Source organism: Lycium barbarum, chromosome 5, assembly GCF_019175385.1.
Source record: "Lycium barbarum isolate Lr01 chromosome 5, ASM1917538v2, whole genome shotgun sequence".
Lineage (NCBI taxonomy): Eukaryota > Viridiplantae > Streptophyta > Magnoliopsida > Solanales > Solanaceae > Lycium > Lycium barbarum.
Window position 1 is genome coordinate 132,582,405 of NC_083341.1, and position 25,155 is coordinate 132,607,559.

Genomic DNA, 25,155 nt, shown 5'->3' on the forward strand with positions numbered 1-25,155 from the left:
ATCTTTATTAATATTTGTTCATATGTTTATCGTGTTACAAGTTATTATAACTGATCACGACATCATTTTAATTTGATATATTATGCAATCATCTCCCTTTTCTTTTTTAGCTCTGTTTTAGTAAGTGTTGTCATAGATTATTATTCTATTATTGAGTGTTCTTAAAAAAGTTCAGCGTATGTATCTTTTTTGTTTTTTATTTTATTGCTCAAAATTAATTAAAATGCTACACTGAATCCTTTTAAAGTGAAACTTTTGGTAATATTTTGGCCAAAAATAAAAATAAAAATTGTTTTGACGGACGGATATAAGATGTTGATCCATTGCGAAACTAGAATTGACAAGGATTATAATTTCACATCCGTAGCCATTATTCTAATAGTTTTGATTGAACAAGAATTGTTTTTCCATTCTCTGATTTGATTTGTAATATTTGACTTTTCAGTTTAAATCATGTAAGTGAATCACAAAGAAGTTGATAGCGTTGTATCAAAAGTCGCAATTTTTTTTTTTTTAAAACCAAAATCACAGATCAAACAAAGTACTCATACTTTCGAACCAAACAAAAGGCACACATGTGTGTAACTATGATTTATATGTATCAATCAAATTTTCTGATGTCAATACCTATCAAGTATCCCTATGAAAATTAGTTAATATTACTTCTTTGCATATGTATACCAAGAATTTGATAATGATTTACTAGCCATCATTAGGAAAACATATATTGACCGAATCTTTGTATGGATTTTTTGACAATGACTTACTAGCCATCATAAGGAAAACATATATTGATCGAATTTTTGTACGAATTTTATAAAATATTACTTTCATTCGATAACAACTTCTCGATATGTATGTTTATGTAAAGAGGAGGAGGCTACAATTTCTTTAAAATAAGGCAAACTTTTAGATGTGAAGTTATTACCATCATAACCAACGATGGTTATGATGAAAATGTAAATTTTATGTTGTTCAAACATAAATCAAAGACAAGAAATTGTCGAATTGAATGTTTCATATATTATAAAATTGGTAAGATTGAAGTTGTTCTTAGAATATTTTATCGCATTAAAATCTTATCAGCAAAATAATATTAATGAAACAAATAAATCTTTAGTATGACATCAAAAGTGATGAAAATACTAATGGGGAACAGTCTTGGAGGAAAAAAGACAGCAAAAGTGATGAAATTCGATGGACAAACAATGATAAACAAGACACCAATTTATGCCAACGAGGTACTAAAAAATTATCCGTCTTTACTATATTAAAGAAGTGAAGCATTTTGGGATTAGAGCACAGCCATTGGAGCCACAAGAAGAGTTAAAGCCCAAAAGGCTTTATTTCTTGTAGAATTAATTACCCAGATACCCTGAAGAGAATAATAAAAACCCGAGGAGGGTCCATTCAGGGATCCAAATGAGCGCCAAGGATAGGCTCGAGACACTAATGCTAGCACGGAGATCCGTATCTGACTTGTCAATCATGAAGCCTGCCAGTATTATGACTGAAGAGTGCTCGTCTTATCATAATAATAGCTCTGCTTCAGCCCCACTTAATGGTGGGGGGCCTCAGGTCCACCCCGTGAGGCTGAAGTTGAGGCTACCAAAAGCGGAGGTGGAGAAGTTGATGATGCAAAGCAAAGATGGAAGTGATGTTGGTGAGAAAATTATGAGACTTTGCATGAACAACAATGGTGGAAGTGGTTTGTTGATGGAAGAAGAAAGTCCTAAAAATGGAGGAATAATTAAGAAAGGACTCAAAGCATGAGAGGTATTGTTCTCTTCCTTAATTATGAACATGCATTGATTGTTGTTTTCTTATCATGATTTTATTTTATTTTTGACATCATGATTCTAAAGTTCTAACGTAATTCTATGATGTCAACTTTGGTTGTTACAAAATGATCTTGAAAAATAAATTGATTATGTTTAATCTCCTTTTCCCTAACTTATTTTTAGTGGAATGCAGAAACGTGTAGGATTCTTGCCTTTTACAGAAGGGGAGATTCAATTAGCTGTGGCTGCTTCTTAACCAAAATGTGAATTGGAAATCTCCTAATTCAGTGGCTAATTAACTTCTCAGCTACTTATTAGTACTACTAATCATGTATTAGTCATTTTGTAAACTATGATTATGAAGCTGACAATGAGATTATATGCCCTCAGTGAATTATGTGAAATATTTTAAAGTTCTATATTTCGTTTCCTCATTCAAACGATTAACCAAAGTAAAGGGTCCAAATGTCACCACCGTACCCAACAATGGTGAAGATATGGTTTTTGACCAGGGATCTGAACGTACACTTACTATATATATTATATACATAACAAAATGTTGAACTTTATATATACACTTGATTTCTCGGCAAAGGGGTTTGGATGCTCCTCTAGCTCTTCCCCTACCACTCATCATCGAGTCCAAAAAGTACACGTATCATGTGAACTTATGACCTGTCTTATATAGATAGCTTTCAACTTTCTCCCTACCTTTTCGATGTGAATAAGGTGTCATTTCCACTCCTTATTCATAAACTTATTAGCCTAGAAACTTGTCATTCTTTCTCATCTCTTGTGTTGTACCGAAGCAATCGTTTACGTTTCTTATACTAAATAATGTTGCTTAATTAGTTGACAAACGTTTGACAGTGAATAGATTACTCATAATGCATGCATCATCAAGTATACGAAAACTAATACTCTGCATTTGAAGGAGAAACTCAACTATGCTTAAAAGGTACTACTATCTAATTAACAAGAACAAAAGCTTGGCTGGGAAAAGCTTTTATCTGTTTTCAAGTTGTTGCTTAATACTGCCATTAATAGAGTGAAAGGACTAGGTTCGTTTTCCCAAATTGATGATATTCTTAATTCAATCTTGATAAGATCGTTAGGATGTTGCTGAATGAATGGACATCGCACATGGAACACCTGGACATGGAAATGGATTGTTTGACATTGCACAATTAATTTTCATTGAAATTTCAAATATATTAGGTGCAATAGTACATTACGATAAATACATATCAATAATTTGATTCAACGTTCAAGCTAATTTCCATGAGATCTAGAAAATTTTATAACTTCATTATCAGAACATCAACTGAGACCATAGCTGGTTAATTAATTAAAGTCGTTAAAACCATGTTGACAGCGTAAACAAAATTCTCTATCCACCACTCTTTATCTTTGCGTGAGTACGATTACATCATCATATCTATCTACATATATTAGAAGCACAAAAATGCCCTATAAAAGTTGAACGACCAATTTACGGTCTACCTATAATTAAATTACCTCCTGTTAATTAAATAAGAACTAATTAATGTTATCCTAATACTATATCAGTTTCCCTGGAAAAGTGCACATAACATGAAGTTGGCTATTTGATTAAGATCCCATATTAAATAGTAATTTATGCTTTTAGTCTTCAGAGTACTGCCAATTAATCACAATTCAAGTCTCTTCCCCTTCTCAGATATAGTGTCCACGTTCAGTAAACATTAATTTTCCGTTACATTCCATTTACTCTAATTTACTTTCACGTTTTTGCTCTTTGGCTTTTCATTTTCTTATTATATACTCCCTCCGTTTCAATTTATGTGAACCCATTTGACTGGACACGACATTTAGGATTTAGGAAAGAGTGAAGACTTTTGAATAGAGTGTATTTCATAGTCATTTGATATCTTCTGTCCTTCCCAAATTCCCCAGTTTCATGAACTCGACCAAATCATTTGGGGTAAAGTTGGTGGGATACGAAAAGAGCAAGGTATTAGAATTTATTTAAAATTTTATAGTCTTATTTTTCTATTGTAAAAGTTAAAAAGCTTTGTAAGCGTCAAAATTAGCGATTTTATCTAATTTTATGTAATATAGAATAATAATATGGATGTTTATTAATATTTGTTTATATGTTGATCGTGTTAAAAGTTATTATAACTGATCACGACATCATTTTAATTTTATATATTAAAAAATCATCTCCTTTTTCTTTTTTAGTTCTGTTTTAATAAGTATTGTCATAGATTATTATTCGATTATTTAGTGTTCTTAAAAAGTTCAGCGTATGTGTCTTTTTTATTTTTTATTTTACTGCTCAAAATTAATTAACTGAATCTTTTTAAAGTGAAACTTTTGTTAATATTTTGGCCAAAAATAAAAATAAAAACTGTTTTGACGGACATATATAAGATGTTGATCCATTGCGAAAGTACAATTGACAAGGATTATAATTTCATATCCGTAGCTATTATTCTAATATTTTTTATTGAACAAGATTTTTTTTCCCTCTTAATTCTCTGATTTGATTTGTAATATTTGACTTTTCAGTTTAAATCATGTAAGTGAAGCACAAATAAGTTGATAGCGTTATATCTAAAGTCACATTTTATTTTTATACCAAAATCACAGATCAAAGTACTCATAATTTCGAACCAAACAAAAGGTACATATATGTGCAACTATGATTTATATGTATCAATCAAATTTTCTGATGTCAATACCTATTAAGTATATCTATCAAAATTAGTTACTACTACTTCTTTGCAAATGTATACTAAGAATTTGACAATGATTTACTAGCCATCATAAGGAAAACATATATTGATCGAATCTTTGTATGAATTTTTTTGACAATGATTTACTAGCCATCATAAGAAAAACATATATTGATCGAATTTTTGTACGGATTTTATAAAATATGACTTTCATTCGATAACAACTTCTCGATATGTATGTCTCTATAAAAAGGAGGCTACAGTTTCTTAAAAATAAGGTAAAACTTTTAGACGTGAAGTCATTACCATCATAACAAACGATGTTTATAATGAAATGTAAATTTTATGTTGTTGAAACATATATCAAAGACAAGATAGTGTCGAATTGAATGTTTCATATATTATAAAACTTGCAAGATTGGGGTCGTTCTAACAATACTTTATCGCATTAAAATCTTATCAGCAAAATAATATTAATTTAACAAATAAATCTTTAGTATGACAGCCAAAGTGATGAAAATACTAATGGGGAACAGTCTTGGAGGAAAAAAGACAGCAAAAGTGATGAAAATCGATGGACAAACAATGAAATACAACACGCCAATTTATGCCAACGGGGTACTAAAAGATTATCCATCTTTAGTATTTTATTTATTATATAGAATCTGAAGAAGTAAAGCATTTTGGGATTAGAGCAAAGCCATTGGAGCCACAACAAGAGTTAAAGCCCAAATGGCTTTATTTTCTTGTAGAATTACCCAAATAGAGAATAATAAAAGTAATTTTTACTTGGCATAACTTACTATTACATATTTATGAAACATAACTATACTTTTTAATTTAGTAGCTATAATATTATATTTTTACAACTTATAGCTACCTACTTTTCTATCAATTAACTTACCACTCCCCACACCCTTATTTTTTAGCCGTACACTTTCTCTCTCCCCCTTCCTAAATATACACGTTTCTAACTCTCCATCTCCCCTAATTTCGTGTTTTTCAAATCAGTTTCTGATTTCTTTCACTTCCTATTTTTAGTTTATATTAACTGCTCATTAATTTCAACCTTTTACCCCCAAAATTCAACTCTATTTCCTAAAATATGTAAGATTCTCTGTTATTTTTGCGTTTTAAACGACGAATATATATTTGAATTCATCTGCTGAAATATCAAATTCAAGTTGAGTTCATAATTGAGGTAACAACGTTTTCATTGCAACTTTTTTATTTTTCTGAAATTTTGAAAAATATAGTCAAAACATATGAAAAATATATCTGAAATATAGTCAACAGAAACCAGAATAAGTAATATTGAACATATTAATCAAAATATAATTAAAAAATATAGCCAAAATATAGTCATAATTGAGTTCATAATTGAGGTAGCAACGTTTTCACTGCAACCTTTTTTTTTTCTGAAATTTTTCTAAATATAGTCAAAATATATGAAAAATATATCTTAAATATAGTCAACAGAAACCAGAATAAATAATATTGAACATAATAATCAAAATACAATTAAAAATATAGCCAAAATATACATGAAAAACAACTAAAAAGTACAAAAAAATATAAAAAATAAAAAAGTTGCAATTACACGGTGAAACATGTAATTCAGTTGATGAACAAATCAAGCTTTGCATGATTTATGGAACATTAAAAAGAGATTTTTTTTAGTTATATTTTGGGAAAAAATATGAAGAGAGTTTTTGAATTCAAATTTTATGTGAATGATTAGATGTTGAATGAGATATGTGATTAGATATGGAAAAGAATAAGATTTGCATGATTTATGGAACATTAAAAACAGATTTCTGTTTAGTTTGAAAAAGATTTTTTCCCCCATAAATAGAGACATTATTTTCTCAACAGTTCCGTGTATTTAGTCTATATTTTGGCTATATTTATGCGACGCGTCCAGGACCTAAATATAGAAAAACCAGCTACAAATTGTAAATAATGAACTTGTAGTTATAACTTGTCAGAAGGAGCAAAAAGGTAGCTATTTGTGAAAATTTTACACAATAATAACCCGAGAAGGGTCCGTTTGGGGATCCAAATGAGCGCAAGGATAGGTTCGAGATGCTAATGCTAGCACGGAGATCGGTGTCTGACGTGTTAATCATGAAGCCTGCCAATATTATGATTGAAGAGTACACGTCTTATCATAATAATAGTTTTGCTTCAGCCCCACTCAATTATGGTGGGCCTCAAGCCAACCCCGTGAGGCTGAAGTTGAGGCTACCAAAAGCGGAGGTGGAGAAGTTGATGATTCAAAGCAAAGATGAGAGTGAGATTGCTGAGAAATTATGAGACTATGCGTGAACAATAGCGATGGTGTCGGAGCCAACTTGTTTCAGAATAAAAGTGGACCATTGATGGGAGAAGAACCTAAATGGAAGAATAATAATAATGGAGGAGTAATTAAGAAGGGAATCAGATGACGAGAGTTAATGATCTCTTCCTTATCTGTTCTTGAAAATAAAATTACACTTCTCTTTTTCTGGAAACTCTATTTTCAAGAATAACTGCTTCAGTCTTACGTACTAGCCGCAATTTCTTAAATTTTTAGTTCTCAATCAACAATTTTTGTTGACTCTAACAAAGCTGCAAATTCTTTTTGATTTTCTAGAAACAATGCGTATGTCATACTTTGATAATTTTAACTAGGGGTGGAAAACTAAGCAATGAACATGTGATTCGCCCAAGCTTTCAAGTTTAGGCAGGTTAATTACTGATTACGTCAGCCATATTGAAGTGTCTAATTCGGTCCATCTAAAAGATGAACTACTATATCCCAAAGTGACATGCGAGAAACTTTGTCATTTTTTGTTTTGTTTAATATGTGATATATAACTAAAGAAGAAAAAAAGTAGGTAATTAGACAAATTATAAGAAACAACCAAAGAAATTAAAACTTGGTAAGAGTTGGGCAAGTTAGGCTATGACCCATCGTTTAACCCTTTTCGATCCAATCCATTTCAGTCTAAATAATCATGACCCCCGCCCGTTTATTAACTCTGCTTTTCAGTCCAACCTGTCTTTTTAAGGGTCCGGAACCAAAATGGCTAAAAAAAAAAAACATTTTGAACCAAACTGCCCCAACAAAAAAAAAAAGTTACTGAAGTACCTATAGCGTAGTATTTTACTGCGCTATAGTACTAACGGAGACGACCTCGTTAAGTCCTATAACGCAATAAAATACTGCGCTATACGGAATACGCATCAACGTATAACGCATGATTTTACTGCGTTACAGGACACCACATAACCACAAATTCCCCTTTCCATTCTTCCCTTATTACGTAATAAAAACTTTTTTACGTAGTTTAGCCGTATATTAATCATGCTTTAAGACTCCGAAACTTCAATATTTTATATAGAACTCTAGTTATATTTGTACAATTAATAAAATAGACTCAACACATCAAGAATACGTGATACTTTGAATTGTCGTTTTAATAGTTGAAAAGTGCTCGAAGTCCTTTTTTGTTTGAAGACTTGTAGTCATTAGCTTTAAGTTATTTATCTTTTAGGGTTTCGTCTTATTTTTAAATTAATGCTTAACTTTATTTCGAATGTGTCACGTTTTTTTTTTATTATCAATAATAAAGACTAATGATAATAGTTATAAATATGCAAAAAATGTATAATATTTACGATAAATTGTACAACACTAATGTATATACACTATCGAGGATGGGTCCCACATGTAGTATGGCGGACACTATCCCTAGGCCTAAGGCTCATACCATCCCCACCGCCCTCGCCATCGTCTTCGTCGCCCTTTTTCCTCTTAATAACCGGGCGCTCCAAGTCATGATCATCTCCTCTTCCCCTAGCCCTTGCGCCCTTAACTAGAACGTGCTTCTTCTTGGGATCTTATCCCGCTGGCACGCTCAGAACCTCAGGCTGAGCTGGGTCTGGAAACTGGACCTCTTCCTCGTCGGGAGTCGCCACCGCAGGCGCCGAAGGATGAACCTGAAAAATATATAAATATTAGTATCATTTCTTATTTATGTTGAATACATTACCGTTATTTATTTAATCAAACCTGTGTGTCAACGGGCGCTTGAGAAGGCTCTTGAGATGGGTCTGTAGCCTCCTGAGATGGGTGTGATGGTGAATATGAGGTAGTCTCCTGGACGAGATGCTGTTCGAAGTCCAAGTAAAGGTTATAAAAATTAAATAAACATTTACCTTATATTGAATAAAATTAGTTTAAGTAAAAAACTTACATGCGCCTCGGTAGTCTCATGAGAAGACACCTCTGCCTCGGCAGGCTGATGAGAATGCTCCGGAATGGGCAGCTCCTGTGGATCCACTGGCGCCGAATCCTAAAATATGAAAAAAAATGAAATAATAAGTACTTTAAATGATCAAATATGTATATTAAATATTGACCTTATATTGAATAAAATAAATTTTAATAAAAAGCTTAACTGTGGCTCGGTAGTCATATGGGAAGACACTGCTGGCTCGGCAGACCCATGAGAAAATGCCTGAGTGGGTGGCTCTGATGGACCCGCTGGCGCCGAATCCTAAAATATGAAAAAAATGAAATAATAAGTACTTTAAATGATCAAATATGTATATTAAATATTGACCTTATATTGAATAAAATTAGTTTTAAGTAAAAAACTTACATGCGCCTCGGTAGTCTCATGAGAAGACACATCTGCCTCGGCAGGCTGAGTGGGTGGCTCTGATGGACCCGCTGGCGCCGAATCCTAAAATATAAAATATTACTAAATAATGAATAACATATATATATATATATATATATATATATATATATATATATATATATATATATATATATATATATATATATATATTTAAAATAAATAATTTAAATGAACAAATATGTATTTTAAATACTAACCGGGATCAAAAACTCATCAAACTCAAGAATCCGGGCTCCCTCTGAATTCCTCACAGGCCGCTCATCGGCTAATGAAGCGCGTAACGCCGCCCAATCAACGTTATCACGCTCCTCCATGTATGCATTATGGCTCGGCTGTGATGAAGACCCGGGTATCTCAGCAAGTAAGAGCGCCGGCGTAAACGTAGGTGAGTCTCCAGGTGAGCTGCCACCGGCCTGGAAGGGCTGCGGATGGACTAGACCGTGAACGCCCTCTGGAATGGGATCGGCCTCATCCGCCTCATCTACCAGTCCTCCACCACCAGGTCCTCCGGCAGCAGCGCCGCGTCCTCTACGCGTGTCACACCCCATTTTAACCCGGAAGTTAAATTAAGGAGTATGACGTATTGGTGATTCCTAAATTGTTTTGATTTTAAGGAGTCGCCACCTAATTAATTTAACGATGAATTAGGACATCTAAATGTTAACTAAGGTAAAGTTAAAACTAAACCTCAATTAATAGTCTGCTTAACCAGTGTGATTCTAGGTAAGGGTTCTATATTATCCTAAAGGGAAGGGGTTAGGCATCCTTTAGAATCCGTTAACTTACGGTTATCCGACCAAACTTAGGTTAATTAATTAATGCTAAATAAGACGTTAAACCTTAAGAAAAACAAAAAAAGGTTAAGAAATGTTGCTAAGGTTTTTTAAGAAAAAAATATAAGAATGTTGTTGAAGATAAGATTTAAAGAAAATATAATAGTTTGCATGAAAGAAGATTTTTCAAATGCCATTTCAAACAAAATTGATAGAAATTGATAAAACTTTAAATAAAAAATGCTATTTAGAATGAGACCTGTAGAAAACGTGATGATTTGCATAAAAGGAAATTTCAAATGCCATTCAAAATAAACTTATAAAATGTTGCTAAGACCTTAAATAATAATGCTCTTTGAAATAAAATTTACATATAATATATACATAGAAAGAAGAAATGCGAATTTGTAACATACTTTTTTTTTTTGATAACTATATGAAACAATTTTAACAATTATGTATTAATTAGCTTGGCGCTTTAGAAATACCCGAGATTATGTTTCGTTAACTACATTTGACTAAAGTGTGCATAATTTTGGATGAAACCTTAAGATGTCTACAAAATATTCTTTAGTTCCTATTTGCGTGTTAGCGTGTTAGTGACGTTTTGAAATTCCTAAGATAGTAAAACATGATTCCTATTGAAAAATTAATTATCCTAAATATTATAAATGCTTCAAATAACTTCAATATAACGGAAGAAAATGAAACTTACAGGACTAATTGTTAGTTTTCCTTAAACTAAACTACCCATTACTAAAAACTAAACCTATTAATTCATTAGGATTTATCTAAATTAAGAAAACAAAACAAGCAAAGAGTTAGTTGCATAATACAAATTAATATGCACAAAATAAAATAAAAGAGGGAAATAAATATTGAATGGGCCAGCCCATTTTTTGACTGCTGGGAACTGTCCACGCTATTGAGCCTTGGCCCAGAATTTCCATTTTTTTCTTTCTTTTGGGTTTTTGCTGCGGATTGGGCTGGTGGGAGATGACCCGAGAAGATTGTGTTGGGTTTTAGCCCAACACCGAATGCGGAAGGAGACGAGTCCAAGGGACTCGTATGCGATGTTCATGCATAAAAACGGAAGAAAAGGATTAGTATATAATCGATGAATAAAGACAAGCATATGAAATATAAGCGCAAAAACAGATCAGATTTTAAACGTTGTGTGTATATTTTGGTATATCTTATGTATATACGTCCCTAAGGATATATTTTCCATGAACATATTTTAAATACATATCTGTATGCCTACTTCAACCAAAACATACTTGCAACAAACACACAAATCTAAACAAACCAAATTCGAAACTGGCGACCTTATAGGCAAAACATCCGACAGAATGACTGCCTCAGGGAGGTACCTATGATATTCTGTCTCATTTTAGTCCACATTTTCATATTTACAAACGAAACTGATGGCTGTACCCAATATCACCCCTACAAGCAGCTTGCGATTCATCAAATATGTCTATTGGATTCATGTTCAACATATATAACCGATACAAGCGCATTTATGGCACATAAACCAAGCAGCCACAGAACTAAACAGAATCAAAAGAATGCAACATCCATGGCCCTTTGGCATGGACAGAATTGAGATAAGATATGTTACTGTCTAATAGATTTTGGCCAGGACATGCTTTATACATTCAACTTATGATAATACTCGAGTCTCATACTTCCAGTTTGGTCACGGGCAGAATTTGGAGGGATGAATCATCCATAAAGCCAATGTTTCACGAAACAAGGAAGTTCTACCATGTCGTAACCCATTTAGGGAGTTCGTAGCCAGATGATGAAAGTAAGAAAGGGACAGGGGAATGAGGACAGGGATGTAGAACTAACATATATGCATTTGAAGATTAGGAAGCAGTTCTGCAAGTGGAAAATTACTGATTTAAGAAGTTATCTTTAGTAACATTCAAAAGGAAAGAAAAGAAAATAAACTGGGCAACAAGTATTTAGCTGCACATTCGCCTTAGTTCAGTTTCCAAAACACAGAGACATGAGCAAAGCTTTAAAGAAAAAGAAAATCAAACTTCAACAACTTAAAGCAAAGCCGAGGAAAAACCAAACATTGCACATTTTGTCAAGAAAGAAAAAGAAAACAACAAATCTTTAAGCCAATTGAACCTTATGCTGAAGCATACACTAACTCATAGGTTTTTAGTGAACATCTGATACCCTTTTATGACAGTGGGAGAAAACACATAAACTTTTGCTAGTGATATTAATCAGTTCATAAGTGGCGTAACTTAATGACTCATATATGACTAATGATGCAAATTGTAAGCCTTAGACATGTAAGATTAAGCCATTCAATTACGCAAATATGATCTTTGAAGATGACTTAGGCAGATAGCAGATCATTTTCAGAGGTTAATCTAAGTTCAACTAAACACAGAGAAATTAATTCTGTCAGAAAGTTTACCAAATGATATAAGACTAAACATAGATAAGATGAACAGTAGGCAACTAGGATGAACATGCACAGTTTACATCGGGTGTGATTAAGATTGGGCATGTACATAATTAGGCAACCCACAACTAGTTGAGCTTATCCAGTAAACTACAGATTCAATGTTAAAACAAACATGGTTAAATGAGCCTGATCAGGTACAAATTTAAATAGAGATGATCATATAGTACACAACTAATAGTTTTGTCCACAAAGGGCTTTAAACAGTATTACAGGACTTAATAAGGCATTGGTACAAGTTTGCAGACTAGGAAGCAACACACCACGAAAGAACATTCGGTATATCAAACACAGAGGTCACAAATGATCTGGAACTTAACTTAACAGATATGGACACATCTCGGACATTCAAAATCAGCTGTACATTAATCAAAAGAAAACAGACAAAGGGTTGAGTGTGCTAATCATGATGCCAAGCAGGGAAGCTTATGTATTATCTCACAGGCATTCAAATAAACTGATCAAATCCATCACCCGATAATCCAGGTCTGATATAATCAATCGACAGGCTTAGCAGAATTAAAACCATATTAGCAGGATGGGTAGGCCTCTAGATCATAAATGAACACAGAACTCATTAGATGTCATAATAGTGAAACGACAACCCCAGATTTTAGAGGACATGCAAGGATTATCACTACTCTTCTGAACAGTATGTGAGAGCAAACATAATAGGCATTATAATGGTCCTTATTAGATCTTAACTGGATGAGATAGAGTCTAACTAATCATAAAAAAAAACTACTGCACATAACCACGATTAACAGGTCTCCTAATCTGAACCTACACACAATTAATCTAATGACATACTAACCAACAAATATAAGCATCAGATGAATCTAGACCTGCATATAAGGCTAATATACTTCCAGAATTAAACTAAGCAGGACTGAACATGTTTAATTCGACCAGAATAAACTACAAACGCAATTAAAATACGACTACGCAAACAAGTCGACAGAATAGTTCAAAATACACAGACGATTATTAAAGAAACTTGCAGAAAGGGGATTCACCTTCTTCGGGTGCAGCGAAGTGGAGCGAATCTTCGATCTACACTCGAACATTTTGAAATTCGAACTTGCGTATGCTCGGATTTTGCAACAACACAAAGCAAATAAAAGCAGAAAACAAAACAAATGTTCTAGAATTTTGACTAGATAGTTTGAGACTATGATTTACTAAAGAAACTGGTTTTTTTACGGAGATTTTGAGGCGGCTAATGAACTAGTATTACTGGTGATTTTGCCACTGAAAAATAAACTTGTTTCTTGCTTTAAGGGGTTTTGGGGGTTCAAGGAACTGTGATCCCTTTCCCATTTCCTGCGATTCTCACCCCCTATATAGAGTAAGGAAAAAGAGGAGCGGAGGGAGCGTAGGTGATGATGAAAGAGGGAAGCAGGGGCGGCGGTGAGTGGAGAGTGGGGTAGCGGGAGGAGCGGGGTGGTGAGGACGAAGAAGATGATGATGAAGAAGAGGCGCGGGTGGTGGTGGGGAAAAGGGAAGAGGAGCGGCGGTGGTGGGGTTAGGTGCGGCGTGGTGGGGTGACGATGAAAAGGAAACGGCGGTGGTGGGGACAGGGGTAAGTGGAGAGGAGCGGGGTGCGAGGAAGAGGGAGAAGGGAGGAGGAAAGGGAAAGGGAGAGACGAAGGAGGGGAGCGGCGGCATAGAGGAGAAAAGGGATTAGGGTAAAGGGAGGTGAAGAGGAATAAATGAAGGGGAAACCCTTATTGTGAACGGGTATGGGTCAGATCCGGTCCATTTATGGACTGGGTCAATTTTTTGGACCGGGTATTAAAAGAATGGGCTAGCGAATTAAAACACGGACTGATTTAAAAATTGAGATCAAAATATGGGCTGGTCAGGAAATATTTATGAGTTGATTGGGCTTTGATTTGGGATCCGATAAATCAAAAATACGGACTGAGTGCACGAAATAGTTTCGCTTCTAAATTTAAATAAAATACATGTTTAAATAAATTGTGTTAAAATATTGCTCAATATGAAATATGCAATCATTAATGCTCAGATAAAAAATGGCGTTGTAATAGCCGCGTAATAATATTCCGAAAATCTACAGTAAAATAAATACTATTATTTAATTATGCAAAGATAAATGCGATGCGTGTGCGTAAGCTGGTAAAAATGTCGAAAATGATAAAAATTACGAATTATAATAATTGTAATAAATTATAATAATAGTAATAAATAATAATAATAATAATAATAATAAATAATAACAATAATAATAATAATAATAGTAATAATCATAACTAATGCAGTAATAGAATAGTGAAACAACGGTATTGATAAAAGGCTAATAATTATAGTAAAAAATCTAAATATATATTTTTTAATTTTCCAAAAATATTAGAAGCGTAAAATAGGTATTTCGGAGGAGAGGCGGGACAAAATTGGGTGTCAACAATTTGTCCCTCTTTGTCCGGTAATGATGAAAAGAGTTGTCGGGCAAAGACGTTGACTCAATAGCCTATTTTGTCCCGGCTAAAGGAAACTTGAGAGGATTATGACCGAACACCGGTCTCTGAGTTGCCTACATATCTCGGGCTGCACGAGAATCAGGTCGAGTGTAGTTCTGGAATAATTACGACACCTGAATCTTGCAAAATATTGTCCCAGTGTTGAATTATGATAACACTGGGTATTATGATAGAAACTTGAGAATTCAATTGCTGGAATGCAAAAGAATACTTGTGATTAGAGACGAGTGTTCGAGGTAGATCTTTGACCCGTGTCGGGAAGTCTGATTATCCTTCCCGACAAATTACCCCAGTTCGCTGCCGAAGAAAAAGTTCCACGATTTGATGTGTGATGCCAACTTCGATATTGTTCAAAGCCAACAGCTAAAAACAAATGTTAGCAATAAAGAAATATATGTGTAAATAAGACAGGGTTGGAGAAGTTACACTTGCAACCCTGTTTTGAAAGTTGAATCCACATTCGGAGGTGGGTGCCTGAACTGAAATATAAAATACCCGCATTCGGAGGTGGGTGCCTGAACTGAAATATAAAATATCCGCATTCGGAGGTGGGCGCCTGAACTGAAATATAAAATACCCGCAGTCGGAGGTGGGCGCCTGAACTGAAATATAAGATACCCGCATTCGGAGGTGGGCGCCTGAACTGAAATATAAGATACCCGCATTCGGAGGTGGGCGCCTGAACTGAAATATAAGATACCCGCATTCGGAGGTGGGCGCCTGAACTGAAATATAAGATACCCGCATTCGGAGGTGGGCGCCTGAACTGAAATATAAAATACCCGCCTTCGGAGGTGGGCGCCTGAACTGAAATATAAGATACCCGCATTCGGAGGTGGGCGCCTGAACTGAAATATAAAATACCCGCATTCGGAGGTGGGCGCCTGTACTGAAATATAAGATACCCGCATTCGGAGGTGGGCGCCTGAACTGAAATATAAGATACCCGCATTCGGAGGTGGGTGCCTGAACTGAAATATAAAATACCCGCATTCGGAGGTGGGTGCCTGAACTGAAATATAAAATACCCGCATTCGGAGGTGGGCGCCTGAACTGAAATATAAATCCACGTCCACTTCCACAGTTCAAAAATATAAATCCACGTCCGCATTTCACGGTACAAAAAATGTAAATCCACATCCACTTCCACAGTGCAGAAAAATAAATCCACGTCCACTTCCACAGTGCAAAAAATATAAATCCACGTCCGCATTTCACGGTACAAAAATGTAAATCCACATCCACTTCCACAGTGCAGAAAAATAAATCCACGTCCGCATTTCACGGTACAAAAAATGTAAATCCACATCCACTTCCACAGTGCAGAAAAATAAATTCACGTCCACTTCCACAGTGCAAAAATATAAATCCACGTCCGCATTTCACGGTACAAAAATGTAAATCCACATTCACTTCCACGTCCGTATTATACGGTACCAAAAATAAATGCACATCCACTTCCACGTCCGTATTATACGGTCCAACAAATAAATCCACATCCACCTCCACGTCCGTATTATACGGTACAAAAAATAAATCCACATCCGCTTTCACAATGCAAAAAGAAATACATCCACATCCACTTTCCTCGGTGCAAGAAAATAAATCCACCTCCACTTTCACAAACTTTAAAAATAAATCCACTTCCACGTCCACAATGTTCATATGAATCCACATTCTTTCCCACGATATAAATCTACTTCTACTTTCACGTCCACATCCACAATGTAAATCCACGTCCACTAAAAAAAATAGTATTGTAGAAAGGTATCCGCATTTATATCCACATCTTAATCCGTGTTTCCGTTTGTGAGGGAAGTTAAATCCATAATTATCCCCACAATTTAATATACGACGCAAGATTTCAATCTTGTTATCTTATTAAAAATACCACATTCTAAAAGAACTTGTTAGCGACTTGAAATAAATAAAAATGTACAAAGTGATGACAAAGTTGAGGAATTCAAACCAATAACAGGTGTCCCATGTCAGTATCCACTTTGAAGAAGGTTAAATCCACGATTATGTGCACTTGATCCATCGTGAAATGCCACGAGCTAAAACAACTGTTAGTGGTAAGAATATGTAAATAGCTGGGTTTGAAAGAATTACGCTCGCAGTCCCTAGTTGGGAAGATAAATTCATGTCCACTGTTGCGATCAAAATTTCATGAAGAGTGGAACAACGTCCATCGTTTAGCGCAGGCTGACTTTACATCCACATTGAAGAATATTTGCCTTTTGAAGAAAGCTAACTCTTTGATCACGTGCATAATTAAAATTTTAAGAAGAGTCAAATATGCACCACATTCATGTTAATGAACCTGTCTCATCAAAGAAAAATTGTGAGTTTAAAAGAAAATTGGTTGACTTGTGCAGGTCGGGGAACTTGGCCTTTGAATTGATCCTTGTTTCGGTCGCGTTCACGTTCTTCGATACCTCATCCCATATTTTGCCTTGCCTGGGGAGTTTCAGTCATAAAAGTGTATTTTGCAAAAATAAGAATAACGAGATTTGGATGATTTCGAAGGGAAATACTTAGTGGCTCTAATAGGTAAAATGATTAGGAAGACTCTATTTTTGAATTTATCCGCATTTTAGAAATATATGGATGGACTTTTATTTAAAATTGTTAAACATTTAAAACCACTTTTATGCTACTTCTAAAAATTTGTCCCAGTTTTCAGTCCTGAAGACACTTGGCTCTAAACGATTGAAAAGTGAGAACTTATAATGAAAGTTTTTGGAAGCGATTTGACCGATTTCAAAATTTTGTCCCAGTTTCAAGTCCTGGAGGCACTTGGTTCTAAACAATCGAAAAGTGAGAAAGTTGTAATGAAATTTTTTGAAAGTGATTTGACCGATTTCAAAAATTTGTCCCAGTTTCAAGATACTAGGACATATGAATTTAAAAAGTAGGAAGGCCAAAATCTTATATAAAAATCCTTATGTATTTTATAGGAACCAAAATGGTTGGACAAACCGAAGATATTAAAAATTTCAAAATAGAAGGGCCGAACCCGTCTCGGGTTGCCTACGTATCCCAAAGGAATCAGGCCAGACGTAGTTCGTGATAAAAATAAAGACTTTTGAGTTTGTTTTTTTTTTTTTTTTTTTTTTTTTTGATAAAAAGGGGGGGCGAGCCCTATATGGGTTGCCTACGTATCCAAAAGGAAATCGGGCCACACGTAGTTCCACCCATACAACAAAAACACTGAAATATTTTGAAAAAGTGGCCGAACCCGATGTGGGCTGCAATCCAACGGGAAGTCAGGCCAAACGTAGTTCCAACCACAAACAAAGATACTGAAATGATTTGAAAAGAGTGGCCGAACCCGATGTGGGCTGCCTACGTATCCAACAGGAAGTCAGGCCAAACGTAGTTCGTTACAAACAAAATGACAGAATCTTAATTTAAAAAGGTCGTAACAAACATAGAGGCAACATGACAAAAGGAACTAAATGTTCTAGTTGATGCCTCCGGCCTACTACAAAAGGAAATTTAAACTTAAAATACTGAAACTCCCGGCGAACCGGGGCTAAGATAGAAGTCCAATTTTGCAACTCCGGTCCTGGCTCAGCAGCCTATAAAGTCAATATTTCAGCAAAGTCTTTGATTATCACCGCATGATCATCTTCATTTTCCACGAACAGGTTCTTGACTCCCTCCACGATATCATCATAGGCAAATTCAACAATCAGATCTGAAGGTTTTGAGAAAGTTTGATCAATGGTAGGAATGGGTTTTGGCAATGCAATCTCTTTCCTTTTATTCTTTCGTGCTTTCTTCACTTCTTCCTCAGTTGGCTCATATCCCAAACCGAATGTAAACTGTTGCGTAGGGAGAACGACTGGCTCAACCCGCCCATTTAATGTCTTCCCTAGCCCAAATCCAGGTTGGTACCCATTTCTCAGCATTTCTTTTGCAACCATAATCGCGGTGCATGACCTTTTAAACTCTTGGGTTTGACAGACTTCACCCACTTTAGTGACATTCACAACCTCCCAAGCGTGGTAAGCTGCTCCGTCGAACCCTCCTTCTGCCTCGATGAATGGGATGGATTGCTCTCGATAGAAAGACGTATCCCCTTCTCCATGTATACATATTTGTTGCTGATCCCACTCGAATTTGACAGTTTGGTGCAAAGTAGATGGTACAGCCCCAGCCAGATGTATCCACGGTCTTCCTAACAGCATGTTGTATGTCGTGAAAATATCCAGTACTTGAAAATCCATAATGAATTCAACAGGACCAATCAACACTTTCAACTCTATTTCTCCAATAGGGCGCCTTTGAGCCCCATCAAATGCTCGAATATTCACATCACTTGTCTTGAGCTCACTAACATTATATCCGATCTTCTTCAGACTTGTTAATGGACAGATGTTAAGTCCAGAACCCCCATCAATCAACACTTTAGCCACAAACATGTTACGACACTTGACAGTTATATAGAGCGCTTTGTTATGCATGCATCCTTCTGGCGGCAGTTCTTCATTATCGAAACTGATTCGATGACTGTCAAGCACGCGCTCGATCATCCCAGCTAACGCCTCACTAGTTGTTTCACTAGGAACATATGCTTCATTCAAAATCTTCAAGAGTGCATTTCTGTGCACATCCGAACTCAAAAGCAAAGAGAGAATAGGAATTTGAGCATTGGTATTTTTCAACTGATCCACGACCGAGTACTCACTAGCTTTAATTTTCCTCAGAAATTCTTCTGCTTCGAATTCAGTCACGACCCTTTTGGGAGGTACGTTGGTTTCCTTAACTTGCCCCAATCTAACTAGCTCTTCTGGAGAATAGCATCTTCCAGACCTTGTCATTCCTGATGTCTTAACCTTGTCAGTGATCGCGTCCTTTCCTCGACATTCCATCACAGTTTGTTGATAATTCCATGGTACGGCTTTTGTATTGAGCACTGGTAACTGATTTGGTGCTTGAACTACTTCCACAGGCGTTGCTGAAGCTCCTAATATCTCGACAGGCACACAACCCCTTATCACTACAGCCGGAAAAGCAACGGCTACAATATCATGATCCTCCATACGATCCACAGGCACTATAAATTCGGCTGGGTCGTCAACATTTTCATCTGTTCCAATCATATTTATCGTGGCCCCATCATGGGTCGGGAGTGGATTGTTAACCACATTTGGTGTTGGTGGTTTGACCTTGATCTGTTTTGCTTCAATAAGATCTTCAACCTTGTGTTTTAATGAGTAACAACGATCAGTGGAATGGCCTTTTACCCCCGAATGATATGCACATGTTTTAGTGGGATCAAAACCTCTAGGTAATGGATCTGGAATTCTACCTTCCACAGGATACAATAAGCCTGAAGCTTGCAGTCTTTCAAAAACAACGCGCAATGGCTCTCCTAACGGTGTAAAATTGCGGAAAGGTCTATTTGGGCGAGGTGCGGATGCATTGTTTGGATGATGAGATTGTGATGGTGGAGCTGGGCATGTTGGTGGTCGTGGAGCTCGATATGCTGGTTGTGTGTTGTAAACAGGGTAGGATATTTGTGGTGATTGAGGTTGGTAAGATAAAGCTTGGTTGTATGGATATGGAGAATATTGAAAATATTGTGAGTGGTGAGCGTTAGAATGATATCGCGGGGGTTGTTGATGGTGGTATGATGTGTTTCCCAAAGCCATTACCGATGCTGCTTCTTTCTCTTTTTTCTTTCCGTTTCCGAGAGTACCAGTTTGTATGGCCCTACTAGTAGACTGTAAAGCCGCAAGACTCGTTATTCTCCCTGTCTTAATGCCATCTTCAATCATGTCCCCGGCTTTGATCACCTCTGCAAAAGTCTTTCCACCCATTGTCACCAAACGTTCATAGTATTCCGGCTCTAGCGCTTGAATGAAGAAAGTAACCATTTCTGTCTCCTCCATGGGTGGGTGTACTTGAGATGCTTCTTCCCTCCACCGTATAGCATATTCTCGAAATGATTCGGTGAACTTCTTCTTCAACTTTGTAATTGAGATTCTGTCAGGAGCGATCTCAACATGAAACTTGTAGTGATCCACAAAAGCATTTGCCAAATCATCCCAAGTACGCCATTTGGTTGTATCTTGCTTAGAATACCACTCCAAGGCTTTTCCACTCAAACTCTGATTGAATAGTTTGACTCTTATCCCTTCATTCTTCCCCACACCAATCAACTTTTCACAATAGACTTTCAAATGGAAGAAAGGGTTCCCCGATCCATCAAACTTCTCAAATTTTGGAATCTTGTAACCTGGTGGCAATTCTACCTCAGGAAATGCACATAATTCTTCATATCTCACGCTTTGGTTACTACCAAGTCCACGCAAACTTCTCATGGCATCCTCCAAACTTTTGAGCTTTCTATTTATCATTTCATCATTAATTGACCGTGCCTCATTTTCAACTTCGACATAATGATCAACATCTGTGCGACATTGTCCCTGGATTTGTGTCATGGGTGGAGCTGTGGTGTAAGTATATATGGGTGGAACTTGATGCGTATTGGTAACATCATGTGTCGGCGGTATGAACTGAGCTTTTGAAGAGGTGGCTGTAAATAAAAGGGGAGCATTTTGAGTGAGGGGTTCGGAACGAACCGGCTGGGAGGTGGTAAAATAATTTGCTTGGTTAAATTCATCCAAATTTGGGAATGGAGGTGGCATAGGCAAAGTCTGACGAACCCCATGAGATGGAGTCATATGTGGTGGCGTTTGAGAAAATGACCGGTTGTGAAGTACCATGTGACTTAATTCAGCAACTCGTCGCTCCAAACGAGCAATGATCTCCAAATGTGTTTCTGGTTGATTAGAAGATGTGGGATCACTCGTGATCGGCAAACTAAGAGATGGCTCAGATGAAGTGGTTGCATTGATCAAACTTTGATCCATTTTAGAACGAGTCTTTTTAGTTAACCAGATGATTAGTGATGAGTCAGAGTCTGATTTCTTGGCTCTAGACCGTGTGAAATATGGATGCTCCGCCAGTTCCCCTTTAGCACAAGTCAACCTTTTATTTTGAAAATAAATTTTAAAAAGAAAAAAGATAAAACAAGAAAAAGAAAAAAGAAAATGAGTCAGTATACGGTAAGGACATATTATTGCATATAAACACATTATTGCACATAATACATCGCGTTTTATAATGCAAGGGACCTCTTTATGCCAGAGGTAGGCCTAACGAATATTTGAAGGACAAACATGTCTTTTATGTATTATTCCACAACTCCTCCTAAAAGTAATTTGCAAGAATAAAAATTATTACATGCCAATAATACATCTCAAAATCAACCTAAGATATCTAATACTTCAACTTCACTAATTTCCTTTGGTTGTCTTCAACCTCCGGCATTAATTAATGCTCCACGGCAACCTGCAACAAAATGTCAGTTTCCTTGAAATATTTATCTATAGAGTATTAGGTCCACATATTCCACATATTTGTCCTTCAAATAATGCACATAGATAGTGAGTAGTGTCACTTAGAGTCATAGACTCATTTGGACATTTGGTAAGGTTGACTAATGAACTTAATACACCAAGGGTATTAAGCTTCCTAGGTTTAAAATGATGCATGTCCTTACAAGGTTTTGGTTTTCGCTCTACCTAGGTAGACTAAGAATGGTTTTCCTATGACACAAGGCTCCCCCAAGCGGACAACTTGGAAGTGGAAAGTCCGTGGCCGTCGACTGCACCGCCGATCGACTAAATCCACAAGACCAATCCAACTAAAGGGGTAATTTAGTAGTGCACGGGCGCAAACTGCGAAGCCGCTTTAAGTGTGTGAATATGTGTGAGTTTTCCAGGAGTGGAAGAAATATGAGCGGAATGCCAATTTAAGGAAAGCAATAACATACATATTACATAGAAAATGCATATAAAGAATAAAACAATAATAAAACATTTAAAAACATATAAAGCAAAAAATACAAGAAAAATAAAGCAAAACAAACAAAACATCCAACAAATTATTTATTAACCTAAGTTGTTATGGTTAGAGCCTAAAGTTCCCCAGCGGAGTCGCCAAGCTGTCACACCCCATTTTAACCCGGAAGTTAAATTAAGGAGTATGACGTATTGGTGATTCCTAAATTGTTTTGATTTTAAGGAGTCGCCACCTAATTAATTTAACGATGAATTAGGACATCTAAATGTTAACTAAGGTAAAGTTAAAACTAAACCTCAATTAATAGTCTGCTTAACCAGTGTGATTCTAGGTAAGGGCTCTATATTATCCTAAAGGGAAGGGGTTAGGCATCCTTTAGAATCCGTTAACTTACGGTTATCCGACCAAACTTAGGTTAATTAATTAATGCTAAATAAGACGTTAAACCTTAAGAAAAACAAAAAAAGGTTAAGAAATGTTGCTAAGGTTTTTTAAGAAAAAAATATAAGAATGTTGTTGAAGATAAGATTTAAAGAAAATATAATAGTTTGCATGAAAGAAGATTTTTCAAATGCCATTTCAAACAAAATTGATAGAAATTGATAAAACTTTAAATAAAAAATGCTATTTAGAATGAGACCTGTAGAAAACGTGATGATTTGCATAAAAGGAAATTTCAAATGCCATTCAAAATAAACTTATAAAATGTTGCTAAGACCTTAAATAATAATGCTCTTTGAAATAAAATTTACATATAATATATACATAGAAAGAAGAAATGCGAATTTGTAACATACTTTTTTTTTTTTGATAACTATATGAAACAATTTTAACAATTATGTATTAATTAGCTTGGAGCTTTAGAAATACCCGAGATTACGTTTCGTTAACTACATTTGACTAAAGTGTGCATAATTTTGGATGAAACCTTAAGATGTCTACAAAATATTCTTTAGTTCCTATTTGCGTGTTAGCGTGTTAGTGACGTTTTGAAATTCCTAAGATAGTAAAACATGATTCCTATTGAAAAATTAATTATCCTAAATATTATAAATGCTTCAAATAACTTCAATATAACGGAAGAAAATGAAACTTACAGGACTAATTGTTAGTTTTCCTTAAACTAAACTACCCATTACTAAAAACTAAACCTATTAATTCATTAGGATTTATCTAAATTAAGAAAACAAAACAAGCAAAGAGTTAGTTGCATAATACAAATTAATATGCACAAAATAAAATAAAAGAGGGAAATAAATATTGAATGGGCCAGCCCATTTTTTGACTGCTGGGAACTGTCCACGCTATTGAGCCTTGGCCCAGAATTTCCATTTTTTTCTTTCTTTTGGGTTTTTGCTGCGGATTGGGCTGGTGGGAGATGACCCGAGAAGATTGTGTTGGGTTTTAGCCCAACACCGAATGCGGAAGGAGACGAGTCCAAGGGACTCGTATGCGATGTTCATGCATAAAAACGGAAGAAAAGGATTAGTATATAATCGATGAATAAAGACAAGCATATGAAATATAAGCGCAAAAACAGATCAGATTTTAAACGTTGTGTGTATATTTTGGTATATCTTATGTATATACGTCCCTAAGGATATATTTTCCATGAACATATTTTAAATACATATCTGTATGCCTACTTCAACCAAAACATACTTGCAACAAACACACAAATCTAAACAAACCAAATTCGAAACTGGCGACCTTATAGGCAAAACATCCGACAGAATGACTGCCTCAGGGAGGTACCTATGATATTCTGTCTCATTTTAGTCCACATTTTCATATTTACAAACGAAACTGATGGTTGTACCCAATATCACCCCTACCAGCAGCTTGCGATTCATCAAATATGTCTATTGGATTCATGTTCAACATATATAACCGATACAAGCGCATTTATGGCACATAAACCAAGCAGCCACAGAACTAAACAGAATCAAAAGAATGCAACATCCATGGCCCTTTGGCATGGACAGAATTGAGATAAGATATGTTACTGTCTAATAGATTTTGGCCAGGACATGCTTTATACATTCAACTTATGATAATACTCGAGTCTCATACTTCCAGTTTGGTCACGGGCAGAATTTGGAGGGATGAATCATCCATAAAGCCAATGTTTCACGAAACAAGGAAGTTCTACCATGTCGTAACCCATTTAGGGAGTTCGTAGCCAGATGATGAAAGTAAGAAAGGGACAGGGGAATGAGGACAGGGATGTAGAACTAACATATATGCATTTGAAGATTAGGAAGCAGTTCTGCAAGTGGAAAATTACTGATTTAAGAAGTTATCTTTAGTAACATTC

General features: G+C 35.6%; 2 pseudogenes; both read left to right on the plus strand.

Annotated features, from left to right (window-relative positions):
* Positions 1-1,145: 1,145 nt before the first annotated feature.
* Positions 1,146-2,174, plus strand: LOC132641620 (uncharacterized protein At1g66480-like; annotated as a pseudogene).
* Positions 2,175-5,023: 2,849 nt separating this feature from the next.
* Positions 5,024-25,155, plus strand: part of LOC132642756 (uncharacterized protein At1g66480-like) — a 29,203-nt pseudogene continuing 9,071 nt past the window's right edge.